We start from the raw sequence: 14595 nt of genomic DNA, 5'->3' as shown, positions 1-14595 counted from the left end.
GCATCAATTCTGTGATTTTCTTTATAATAAAACTCCCATAGTCATATATTCCATATTTTGCTACTGGAAAAAATCACAGTTTTGACCATACAGATTTTGTTAGGAAGATAATGTCTCTAATTTTTAGTGTTCTGTCCAGATATTGCACGGCTTTTCTTCCAAGGAGCCAACGATAACATTTTTGCTCTAGTAGCTTCTTTTCCCCATTTTGCTATCTCTTTGGGATTATAGGCTTTGTAGTGGTATTGCTGGATCAAAGTATGTACACAATTTGATTGCCCTTTCACCATAGTTCTAAATTGCTCTCCAGAATGATTGGGCACTTTTTTTTTTTTTTTTTTGGTGGTAAAACATTAGAAATTAAGTGGATGTCCATCAATTATTGGGACATGTGGGACATGAACTATTTCTATAGTAGTTAAGATTTATAAAACAATTATCTTAAAATGATTTTATGAAGCAGGTAGGCTAAAACTATCATAATCCTATTTTGACAAATAAAGAAATTGTGGTTCAGAAACACTGCTAATAAACATTAGCACTAGGATTTGATCCCTCATCCCATGTTTTAAGGAATAGTACATGTTAACTTTTTCAAATGATATCCTTAATGGATATTTTTTCTTTCCTATTCTGCTCAATCCTAAATTTATGAAGTAATCAGTTTAATAATTTAGTACTATTTCAAATTGCTTTATGTATTCCACCTTTTCTGATTGGGAACACAAATCTTAACTAACTTAATGTTCAATCTCATGTGAAGTATTGTATATGATTTACTGGTTCAACTAAGTTATGGTTTAGGGAGGAAATATATATAAAAATATATGCTCTTACCTTTATGAGATTATGTGTTGAAAGATGAAAGACTATGATCAAATTACATAAAGTTGCTCATTTTTGAAGTCATTTTAGTGCAATTGTTAAAGATTCCTCAGAGCAAAAGAGAGTTTTAGGAAAGTGGCCTCATCATATTCCTTGAACTCTAGAAACTGTTAAGAGTAAACTTTAATGAAACTATTTTCCTTTGACATGAGCTTAGATTTTATTTTGTTCCCATCTAAAAACAAAACAAAATAAAATTAAAAAAAACCTCATTTTCTTTCATTTATTCTTTGACATATTCTAATTTATAGTATCTCTTTTTGCCATTTTTCTTGAATAAATGAATTTATTTCCTATTTGGAATTATCTTTTTTGCAAAATTGTCATTTGCTTGAAAAGGGGAACAGCTAGAAAATATTAAGCTTGGCGTTCTCCCTTGAGAGTAATCAGATAAGGAACTTTTCTTTCAAGTTCAAACAAGTAGTAACCTAAGATAATAAATATCTGAGTAGTGTTATATAATTCTAGCCACACATCTTTTTAGAGATTAGAGAAGAAACAATCTTTCACCAGATTGTTAATATCATTTCTTTTACTTTCCATGGATAATTCATGCCACTTAGAAACCTTGTCTGTCTGTCTATCGAACTATTTTAGAACATTGGATATAGCACTAGGCCTAAAATGGAATTTAAATCTACCTTCAGTCACTTAAAAACTATGACCCTGGACAAGTAACTTAACTGATATTTCCATTTCCTCAATTTTAAAATGAGAATAACAATAGCACTTCCAAGGTTATCAAATGTGATATTTATGAAGCACTTACTCAGTGACTAATGTATAAGTATTTAATAAATGCCTTTTCCTCTCATTATCGGATTTTGTTTGCTGTTCGGTTCTGTTTTTTCTTTTCTGTCACCTGTCTTTCTATCAGTTTAAATTATCTATCTATCTATCTATCTATCTATCTATCTATCTATCTATCTATCTATCTATCTAATGTTAGCAACCTCCAAAAAGAAATGGAAATCTATGAATTGCATGAAGCCAAAACTCAATATCTCAATATGTCTATTGGAAATGCAATGATTGGGTGGTCAATCACATCAGAGAATCTGATTCACATTTAGCATGAATGGCCAAACTGTCAAACTGCTGCATACCTTCTCAAATCTCCATTTGAAGGCTAGAAAAGCTTCATGAATTCACGATGTATAGAGTTTCAAAGAGATGGAGAGAGCATAAAAAGTTTGAAAAACTTTCTAATTTTAACATATTGGTACTCATGCTAAATCCTACATATATAGATATGTACAGATGTGAATCCTATGTGAGTTGATTTCCCAAATAAAATTCAAAAGAAAAATAAGCAAGCAATAATGAAATGACATTAATTTAAGAATTTTTTTTAACTTTTTTTTTTTTTACTTATCCAATGCCCTATGAAATTTAATTCATTAACAAAGTATATAAGTTATTTGACTGAGTATAAATTTAATGGAGAGGTAATTATATATATATATGCACATGTGTGTCTGTGAGAAACATTTGTGTAGATGAAAGGTAATTTAAAAGTTTGTACTTTTTTGAAGTATTTTATTTTGTTAATTTAACTAGAATTTTCTTAAGATACAATATCCTAAAACAGAAATATTCTTTCTGTTGCAAGCCATGCTTGAATGTTAATTCATTTGCAAGCCTATACTGACATCTGGTGGATATTCTATTTATTGTCTTAAACAGAATATCAAACAAATAAACACTACCAAAATGATTGTGGATTTTGATTTTAAATGGACTCCATTTTAAAAGAACTCCAAAGAACTCCAAAAACTACTCACATTTCATCATCTGGAAAATGGAAACATTAGTGTAAGCTGTGAGTGATTAGGGTTCAGATTTTAGGACAGCTAACATCAATAAAATGATGGAGTGGATATATATATATATATATATATATATATATATATGTATGTATATATATATATTATATGTAACAATTTCCGAGTGAAATAGAATCTATAAAATTTTGAAACACAAGGAGAAAGTGTTTGTTCAGAAAATCCCAGTATCCTAGAACATACTCATTCATTAAGGTGTAACTCGAAATATGTATATATATATTTTATCTGTCTGCCTATACACACATAGATATAGATATATAGATATGAATATAATTAGATTTTTAAAATAATGTTGTTGCAAGAAATACAAAGTAAATTTAAAACACAATTTAGTCAAAGATTTTTTATTTTATTTCTTCTGGTTATAAATGTATATTAACTTTTTAAATACATATTTCTTTGTGAATCTTGTTGAGAGAGAAAAATCAGAACAAAAGGGATAAAAACACAGGAGAGAAAAAAACACAGAAAAAAGAAATAAATATAGCATGTCTTAATATACATTCAATCTCCATAGTTCTCTTTCTAGATAGAGATGGTGTTTTCCATCCAAAGTTTTTTGCAATTACTTTGGATCACTGAATGACTGAGAAGAACCAAATATGCCTTAATTGGTCTATTTGTTCAGTTCCATAACAATCAAATACCAAAACATTATTTTGTAAAACTAGAAAAGAATAATTGTTGGAATCCTTACTAACTGCTAAGTAATTAGAGTTGATCTAATCTTACAAGAAGATGTTTTGGGCAGAACCTGAAACAATGTACTAAGTAGAACTAATTAAGACAAGGCTTGTGTTCCCACCTTGTCTTCCCATTCTATCTCTATACCAACATTGAGCTTTCAGATGTCCTACTTTTCCACACTGAAAGCATCTACGAGTCTCTCTGGAAGTCCCTTGCCAAGAGGGACTCTGTCTTCTCATGTTTGGATTTTGGGAAGTCTGCATCATAGCCTGGCTATAAAAGGCACCTGTGCCCACTGTGGCACAGCGTCTTATGAGTTCCTCTAAAGGAGCATCCTTGCACAGTCCTAGTATAATTCTTCTGCAAACCTCATTAGCATTTTCCTTAGCAAGTTGCCTTATCAAGAAATGCACAAATTAATGTATGCTGTGAAACCATCCCAGAGTGGCAGATTTTATTGGCCATGGCTCCAAATTTTGCACATGGATCTCCATTAAAGATAACCAGACTACTGCATAATTGGCAATGGATTTTTGAGGAGAAGGTTTCTAAGGTTCCTCTTGAAGGACCAATCATTTTTACAGACGCGGCCAAACAAAATATTTGTGCTGTATACTCTCATGATCTAACCATAAAAAGAGTAGTCAGAACTCCTTTTCAGTCCACTCAGCAGAACGAATTATATGCGATCATGCTAGCTCTCACTTATTACCCAGGCGACATAAATATAATATCTGATTCAGCCTATTCAGTAGGTGTGGTACAAAGAATTGCCACAGCCCAAATAAAATTTGCAGCTTCTAATATATATCAGCTCTTTAAGGAACTTCAAGAGCAAGTGAGAAAGCATCCAGGAAAGATTTATAAGCTGCATGTCCATTCACATAGTGGACTTTCAGGTCCTATTTTTGATGGAAATTCAAAGGCAGATAGCCTTTTAACTATGTTGGCCAGTACGCCTTTATTTCAGGAGGTCCAGGAACCCCATTCCAAATACCATCAGGCTGCTCGAGCTTTGCGTTTACAGTTTGGGATTACAAGAGAAGAAGCTAGGAGCATAGTAAAAAGCTGTACAGCTTGCCTTCCCTTCCAAGCTCCTACACTGCCTCCAGGGAAGAATCCTCGTGGTTTGAGACCCAATGAAATCTGGCAAATGGATGTGACTCATTATAAATCTTTTGGTCGTCTGTCTTTTATCCACGTCGTGGTAGACACCTTTTCAGGATTCACTTTTGCCATACCAGCAGCAAAAGAGACAGCCCGAATGGTCACTGAATTCCTCATTCAAGCATTCGCAATTATGGGTGTGCCACAAGAAATAAAAACAGATAATGGACCGGCATATACCTCCAAACATTTTGAACACTTTTGTGCACAGTATAAGATTCTACACACTACTGGCATACCCTTCAATCCTCAAGGTCAAGCAATAGTAGAAAGAAGAAACAGAGACATTAAGACACTCCTCCAAAAACAAAAAAAAGGGGGAGCCACGGGTAACCCTAGAGAACTTCTAAATTTAGTTCTCTATACCATTAATTTTTTAATCTTTGATAAAGATGCACTGGCTCCAGCAGACAGGTTTTATAACCCACCAGAAGAGCAGTGTCCAGTGCGAGCAGCTCCACTATCTTTAGATAATCGCCAGGTGATGTGGAGAGACTCAGAAAGTGGTGAATGGAAGGGACCAGATAGGCTAACTGCTTGGGGGAGAGGATTTGCTTGCATCTCTACAGGTGGAGAAGGAATCAGATGGGTGCCTACGAGCCGCATTCGCCTTGTCCATCGCAGAAAGATGGAGCAGACCCTTGAAACAAAGGAGAACACCCAAGAAATATCGGGTGGTTCTGTTGCTGATTGTGCTCACAAGAATTATTAGATTCCTGGCACATGAACTAATGGACAATGGAATCCTATTGGACTGTTTCTAGGACTTATGGACATGTGTAAATTTTCAGATTGATTCTTGTTATTTGTTACATTACTACTAGCCTGTGTTATATTGCTATGTGCTCATGTAAATTATGTATAATGCCTCCCATATTGATGGATTTATGTGTACCCCCTCAGAAACCCCCTATGTTTTAAAACAAAAGAAAGGGGGAGATGTTGGAATCCTTACTAACTGCTAAGTAATTAGAGTTGATCTAATCTTACAAGAAGTTGTTTTGGCCAGAACCTGAAACAAGGTACTAAGTAGAACTAATCAAGACAAGGCTTGTGTTCCCACCTTTACTCATTGGAGTCCACAAGTATGCTAGCTTCACAAAGTACACTTTCTAACTTCAAGAGAGTCCACACCTTAAAGCTCTTTGGGCCAGAGAGCACTATGGGAGAAAACCCATAATCCCATTCTTTCAGAAGGTTCACATATAAGGCGAGACAGCCATTCCAGAATACATTTTTTCCTCTTGGCTGGCTGATCGCGCTGGACTCGAGAGGAACGACTCTGGTGCAGAGAACACTTTTGACGGATTTCAGTGGAGCTACGCCAGAAGCCCTCTCTCCGCGGCAAGTTGGTGGCTGGGCTCCCCAGAAGGAGATAAGAGAGACCTTCCATCTCTGTCTTGGTTGGAGGCAGAAGAAAGCAGAGGCAGAGGCTGAAGGACAGAACCTTTGGATTTGGAGACATCCGAAGGGCTCTAAGCCTCTAAACCGGCTGTGCTCTGAGAAGAACAAACTCCAACATTTGAACTCTTAACAAATAATAACAAAATTCATCTGGAAGAAAAAAGGTCAAGAATATTAAGGACATTAATTTTTAAAAAATACAAAGGAGGGTGGCTTAATGGTACCAAACCTAAAACTATATTATAAAACAGCAGTAATCAAAACTTTTTGTTACTAAGAAATAGAGTGATGGATCAGTGGAATATATGGGATACACATGACACAATAATCAAGCAATCTAATATTTGATAAATCCTCAAACTCCAGCTTTTGGAATAAGAATTCAGTGTTTGACAAAAATTGTTGAGAACACTGGAAAATAATATGTCAGAAGTCAGTACTGACCTATATCTCACATCCCATGCCAAAATAAGATCAAAATGGTGCATGATTTGAACATAAAGAATGATATCATAAACAAATTAGGAAAACAAGGGATAATTTACATATCAGACTTTTGGTAAAAGAAGAAACTTATGATCAAAGAAGAATTAGAGAACATTATGAAAATTAAAATAGACAACTTCGATTACATTAAATTAAAAAGGTTTTGCCCAAACAAAACCAACAGAAACAAGATTAAAAGGGAAGTACAAAGGTGGGAAAAAAATCTTTATAGAAAGTATTTCTGATAAAGGTCTCATTTCTAAAATATATAAAGAACTGTGACAAATTTATAAGAGTACAAGTCATTTCCCAATTGATAAATGGTCAAAAGATATAACAGACAGTTTTAGATGATTAAACTAAAGCCATTTGTAGTTATATGAAAAACTGCTCTCAATTATATTGATTAGACAAGCACAAATTAAAACAACTCTGAGATACCACATAACACCTCTCAGATGGGCTAAAATGACAGGAAAAGGTAATGATAAATATTGGACGAGATGTGAGAAAACTGGTTCACTTATGTATTATTGGTGGAATTGTGAATATTATACAACCATTCTGGAGAGCAATCTGGAACTATGACCAAAGGACTAGAGAACTATGCCCTTTGACCCAGTAGTGCCATTACTGGGTCTGTTTCCCAAGGAAATCATAAAGGAGGAAAAAAGAATCCACAAGTGCAAAAATGTTTGTAGCAATAATTTTTGTGGTAGTGGAAAACTGGAAAAGAAATGGATGCTTGTTCATCATTTTTTAATAGAACAATAATATTCCATTACCTTTATATACCACAACTCATTCAGCTATTCCCTAATTGAGGGGATCTACTCATTTTCCAATTTTTTGCTAACATAAAAAGAGCATGTGGGTCCTTTCCCCTCCTTTATGATTTTCTTGGAATATAGACCTAGTATGGTACTACTGGGTCAAAGAAAGACTTTTTTTTTTCTTTTTTTACATTATTTCAGATCTAAGAGGGAAGAAGCTTTATAGATGTGGAGAACTGTGTTTATGGGGCAAGTAAATTTCTAGTTATGAAACATTTCCCACAAATACATAAAGTATACCAAAGGAGCATCAATACGACAGGTTACACAACCATTCAGTCAATGGTCCTGTGGAGCAGTTTATTATTTTGTTGGAGGCAAGAGGAGATCTTGTCTGTTCTGCTAATCTGTTTTTGGTCTTGGTATTTGAAACACAATGAACTCTTTGACTTTTTAAACTTATTAAAAAAAAAAAAAAGCAGGGCTGGATGTGGGTAAAGAAAAATAAAATAAAAAGAACTGAATGAGATTGCCTTGAGATGTTTGAAAAGGAAGCTATTTCTAAAACATCATTACTCATGTGGAGAAGGAAAAATTCAGTGACCCTTTATTTTTCCCACCACAGTAGGTAAACTCAATATGCTCCTTTGACATTTTTAAAGACTTGTAATTTCATTTCTGTGGTGACTTCTTTCTCTGAAACAAATTATATCTTTTCTAGGTCTTCACAGGCCTGTGGAGTTGAAAAGGACCTAAGGTCCATAAGACTTAAGCTTGAATGGGTATCAATATCTAAGACAAGAAGACATTCAATTGCTATTTTAAAACCTCCAGGAAGAAATAATCAACCATATTCTGAGTCAACCCCTTCTGCTTTTGGACTGGTACCTAGTTATCCCTTAAATTCAATTAAAATCTGCCTATTTATAGGTTTCAATCATCACTTCTAGTTCTGCCCTCTGGCACGAAGCAAAATATAACTAATTTCTTTCATAGGGAACTGCCTCAGAAATTTGAAGATAGTTTCCATGTCCTTCTTGTATACTTCTCTGGTTTCAACCAATTTTCTTATAGAATGGACATCAATTCCTTCAGTTTCTCAATTTCTGTAATGCCAGAGGAACTGAGCAAGACAAAGATTAGAGATCAATTTAATAGTTTATTAAATGGAGGGATATACTGGGACCAAATGGATCCATGATTGGTCCCAGGGCTGAACGAGACTAACGTCTCAAAGAATCCAGCACTGAGTATTAGACAGCAAGATTTTTTATAGGATAACAAGAACAATGACATAATAGGAGAGGTACCTGGATGGGAGTAACCTAATGGGGGGAGGCACCAAGGATGACATAACAGGGAGGTATTGGAGAGGTTACTGATAGTCTAATGACATCTAAAATGGATAAACCTTTATCCTGTCAAACATTAAGAAGGAATGATTATAGCATAAAGATATAAAACCTTTATCTCATCAACATTAAAAGGGAAAGGTCATAACCTGAGGCAGGGTAACTAAATAGGACAATGGAGAAACTAGATCAAGACATTAAAAGGGAACTGTGGCATAACATTCCTATCTCAAACTGCCCAATAAGGAAGAAAGAACAAGTCATCATTTAAACGAATTCTCAGGCTATTAACTCAGACTCTGAGGATAAGTCAGGATACAGACTTATCATTTTCATAATTCTGAACTATAAATTCATTTCCATAGGGTATTGTTGGCCTGAGTTCTTTTTTTTTTTTTTTTTTTTTTGTGGCCAGGTAGATACTAGTCCAAACTTCAAGCCAATTCTTAGCTACTATCAACAATGAGGATGGGAGAGAATTTTGGGAGGATGACACAGAAAACAGATGGCACAGATGAACATAAAATTACAGGCTTTCCATATTTCCCCAAAAACAAAATCATTTTTTTTTCCTTCAGGGCAAAGGTAGTTCAAAGAAAAACATCCTCCTAGAATCCTCCTATGTTGTTCCACAGTTCCCTTTTGATGTCCTGACCTAGTTTCCCTAATTGTCCTATTTAGTTATTCTGCCTCAGGTTATAACCTTTTCCTCTTAATGTTTGATGAGATAAAGATCTATCTCAATTGCTCTGTCCCAAAACCCCAGGCTATAATCATTCCCTCTTAAATGGTTGATGAGGTAAAGGTTTTATATCTTTAGGTTATAATCATTCCTTTTTAATGTTTGACAGGATAAAGGTTTATCCATTTTAGATGTCATTAGAATATCAGTAATCTCTCCAGTACCTCCCTCCATGTGTCATCCTAGGTGCCTCACCCCATTAGGTTATCCCCATCCAGGTACCTCCCCCATTATGTCATTGTTCTTGTTATCCTATAAAAGAGTCCTGCTGTCTAATGCTAAATGCTGAATTGATAGCTAATGCTATCATCTTTGAGATGTGTCTTGTCCAGCCCTGGGACCAAGATCCATTTGGTCCCAGTATATCTCTCCATTTAATAAACTATTAAATTGGTCTCTAATCTCTGTCTTGCTCAGTTTCTCTGGCATTACACCTAGATTCTCCTAGAAAATTCAGAGAATATTCAAAGAAAGACCCCAGGATTGAGATTTGGCTGATGTGAAATATAAACCTCTCCACAGAGATCCCTGAGGCAGACTGGTTTTTGAGGTAATTTCAGACCCAACTACAATAATTCTCACCTCCTGGACAGTGTGGGAAGTTGGGGGTTTGTGTCCAGGTAGATTGAGGGAATATATGCTGATAAGGAATTCCAAGGCTAGATGTGTTATAGTGATGTGGCCCTGGGTCTGGATGAGTAAAGAAGCAATGGAGCAGGGAAGCCGCTCACTGCAGCTACTTATAGGAGGAGCATGGAGTTCTTAGTTTGAGTTACAGGCTAGTGGGGAGAAATGAAGGAAGACCTTAAGCGTGAGATACCATACCTCCCACCTCAGAACTAGATATAGTTACATTATTAAGTTCTTATTTATTTATTTATTTATTTTTTAATCAAGAGGCAAAGAAAAAAGAATTCAATAAGAGAAAGTTACTGTGGGAGAGACTTCCAGGGGTGGAGCCAAGATGGTGGAGAAGACATACATTTCTCTCTGACCTTCTCTACAACCCTTATACTAATTACAGAATCCAGCCTCTGAATTCGCTCTAGACCATCAGAACCCACAAATATTGGCAGTGCAACAAATTATTAGCAGGAGATAATTTCAAAGATTGCCAGAAAAGGTCTGTTTTAATTGATAACGGGAGGCAGCCAGGGCAACCAGCTGAATAAAAACTCCAGTGCAGACTCCTCCTGGCAGAGAATCTACAGGATGAAACAGACCAGAAAACACCAGGAGTAAATCACTGACCCAGGCAGCTGTGGCTACTTGGAAAACCCCTTCTGCCTTAAAGGCAGACCTAAACTTAAAAAAAAAAAAAATGATTAAAAAGAGTAAAGAGGACTCTAATAATTGACAGCTTTTATGGTAAAAGAGAACAGATTTCAAACCTTAAGGAGACTAAAGGCAGATAGCCTTCAGATGAAGCCCCAAAAGATGATATAACCTGGTCCCCATCACACAAGGCTCTCCTACAAGAAATTAAAAGGCATCTGAAAAGAGAGCTAGAAAAAAAATAGGGAAAGGAAATGAAAGCTTTGCAAAAGGGTTTGGAAAAGGCAACACAGAAACTATCTGAATAAAATTCACTACAAAATAGACATAGTGAAATGGAAAAAGCATATAACTCTTCATTAAAAGATAAATTTGACAAAATGAAAAAAAGAAAACAACTCCCAGAAAAAAAAATGGTGAAACAGAAAATGAAAATAACTCCTTAATAAAAAGGAATTTGTGAAATGGAAAAAAAAAAGTCCAGAGAACAAAACTACTTGTTTAAAAATTCAATTGGACAAATACAAATAGAAGTTAAAAAAAAGTACATGGAGAAAATAACTCGCTAAAATTCAAAATTGAACAAATGGAAATGAATGACTCAATGAGACAACAAGAATCAATCAAAAAAGACCAAAAAAATGAAAAAAATTTTAAAAATGTAAAATACGTAATTGGGAAAACAACTAACATGGAAAATAGATCTAAGAGACAATCTAAGAATTATTGGACTCCCTGAAATAAATGATTAAAAAGAGAAAGAGAGAAAGAGAGAGAGAGAACCTAGCTACTATCTTTCAGGAAATTGTCAAAGGGAACTGCCCAGAATTCCCATGTTAAATGATTACTTCTCCCAAAAGAATTCATAGAACTCAAAAATCAAATGAGAAAAATTGAGGAAACCTTTTATATCTATCTATCTATCTATCCATCTATATCATAACAATACAAGATTAAAAAAAAAAAAAAAAAAAAGGAAATCTTGAAAAGAAAGTCACCAACCAAAAAAGGAGATCTAGAGTCTTATGGAAGGAAATGACTCTTAAAATTAGAATTCACTAGGAGAAGCTAGTGAAGTTATATGAGATCAAGAAATAATAAAACAAAATAAAAAAGTAGAAGAGATTTTGAGACATTTCTTTCATAAAACAGAAGATCTGGAGAACAGATCAAGATGAGAAAACATAAGAATAGTCAGACTACCTGAAAGCTATGATCAAAAACACAAGAAATAATTTAATTTTTTTTTCCTGAATAGATAGAACAAGCAGAAGTAGAAAGAGAAAAAAATATACTGATTATCTTAAAGAGCTACTACAAGGAAAATCTACAGGACTATCATTGCTAAATTTTGAAATCATCAGATCTAAGAGAAATTTTTACAAGCAAGAACAATAACAACAAAATTCAAAAATGCTAGAGCTGCAATCAGAGTCACCCAAGACCTATCAATCAGCAGCTACAATAGAAGGCTACAGGTCCTAGAATATTATATATCAACAACCAAAAGAATGAGGGTTGCAGCCAAAAATATTCTATCCAACAAATTTAATTATAGTATCGAATGAAAAAAACAGGACATTCAATGAGCTGTCAGATTTTCAGGGGTTTGTTGCAAACAAACTTAAACTAAATTGAAAATTTAACATATAAGATTCAACATCAAACAATAATTTCAAGGAAAATGAAACTATTATTTTTATGGCTAAAAATGTAAGCCATATCTCAAAGACTTTCATTAGTAATTGGGTGGATTCAAAATAAAGATTGGAGTAGAGTTGAATATGATGTGATTATTAAAAAAAAAAAAAAAACTTTATAGGAAAAGGTAAAAATCATACTATACAAATGAGGTGCCAACAAACAAGAACCAACAAAGAGGGATTAGATTGAGAGGAGAGCTGGTAATTCTGAAATCCTACTTACCTGGGTAAAAGAGGGGCAATACAGTTATAAGAAATAAGAGGGAGAGGGAATAGGCTAAGTCAGGATACAGAAGGGTGTGGAGATGAAGGGGAGGGGAATGAGCTGTATAGATTAATGAGAAAGGGTCACAGAGGGAGAAAAAGGGTTGGGGGAGACAATACAGAAAAGATTCTTGGGCTTGGAGGAGGTAAAGTAATAGCAAGGCAAACTAGTGGGTAAAAATGATGAGGTGTTAGTAAACAAGAGAATAGATATATATTTATGTGTGTGTATATTTATATATATATACATATAGTTATATGTTATATATGTGGAGGAGGGGAGGAAAAGAGAAAAAATGAGAGAGAGAAAGAAATACAAATATGTCTGTGCTCAACTAGAGCTTGCTTGGGGGAGTTAGGTAGAAGAAAAGAAAAAAAGTAAAAATGTACAGTAGATAAAAAAGAAAACCTACAAGGAAGCAAAGAAAAAATGGAAATTTTTGAATACATGTATTTTATTATTAAATATGCCATCTTGAAATGAAAATTTATTATTACATATTTTGAATTCTTATATATTCTACAACATACATTTTTTTTCTTTTTCTATTTCATTTCTTTTCTATTTTTATTTGTTTCAAATAAAAATTAAGAGAAAAAAAATTTAGTGTCAATTTCACACAATAGTCTCAACAACAAATGATATCTCCATAACAAATATTTCCAAATGCAACATTTTACAGATTCAACAACCATTTCTATAAGTTTATCAGAGATTATTGTTGAACAAATATTTTCCTTGGTGCTAGCATGGCCTTTCTGAAGCTATAAGCAAAAATACAAGAAAAAGTAAAGAACATTGATTTGCTGTCTTATAAGAAACCCTGTAATTTATGAAACTAGAGATTTTCATCTTAAGTTTTTAGGAGCCAGGAATGCCTAGACATCACTCATCTTTCTTGAATGAGAATGTTTCTGGGTGAAAATGTTTCCATCTTTCCCTTAGTTCATAATAAGGTTATGCTACGGGGATATTGTCAAATTGTTTTCACTGTTCCTTTCTACCCCAGGTCATATCAATTTTTTCCTAACATCAAAGAATTAAAAATTGGAATATTTAGAAAACTATATCAATGAGTTCACTAGTGGGGAAGAACACACTAATTATCAGAAGAAAAAAAAAAACTACACTTAAAATCTAATTTCTTTTTTCTATATCTTTGGGATCCCACAAACTAAACTATTCAAATTTTAAGTTCTACCTACAAATCTCTCTAGAGGTTCTCTTAAATGATAAGAGACCAATTTTATCAGTGATATGGCCCTGTTTTTAAAAATGGTTGCTCTGGTCTCATTCTCACAGAACCAGATTTGTTAAATTTTCTATCACTCAAGCATTAAGTTAAACTCTTGTCTGAATCCTATTCATAGTAATTCTCTTCTTAAAAGCATATTTTTGAAATGGCTCATGTTGTTGCTTCCAGTTAGATAACAAACATTTTCTAGCAATGGCCTAGAAGTTGAGATTCCAACACTGTGTAATAAAGACTACTTTTTCTTGCTTGGCTCCCCTTACCCCTCTAATCCTAGACAAAAGGATATAAGTTAATGGATGAACCACAGAGATTTATTATAATTAATCTTAAATTCAGAAGATATATTCTTCAGTAAACTTTAGAATCACATACAATTAACTGAAAATAAGGCAAAGCCGGATAAGGCCCATTAATTCCTTTCCCCTGTTGTTCTGTTTTTATTTTTTTTAATTTTATTTTATTTTTCAAGACTCCAGCTATACAGCAAATGCCCTCAATGAAAACATACCTCTCTGTTTATCCATTTAGAGATTATCTCTCATGGCCTTGCGAAAAGAAAATACGATGTTAAAGCCACTGGCTACCAGAATCACACTGCCATGTCTCTCTGTCTTTATTCTCTTCAAAAAGCCTTTCAAATCTTTATATATTAAAAATCTTTGGTCTCCTGTTCTTGCCTGGTGTTAGCTTCCTCCTTTCTCAACCTGGGAATAACTACAGTTTAAATGACTGATCAGTAATTAAATTTAACCAT

The sequence above is a fragment of the Antechinus flavipes genome, chromosome 3 (genome assembly GCF_016432865.1).
Source record: "Antechinus flavipes isolate AdamAnt ecotype Samford, QLD, Australia chromosome 3, AdamAnt_v2, whole genome shotgun sequence".
NCBI classification, from domain to species: Eukaryota; Metazoa; Chordata; class Mammalia; order Dasyuromorphia; family Dasyuridae; genus Antechinus; species Antechinus flavipes.
This window is presented reverse-complemented; position numbering follows the sequence as displayed.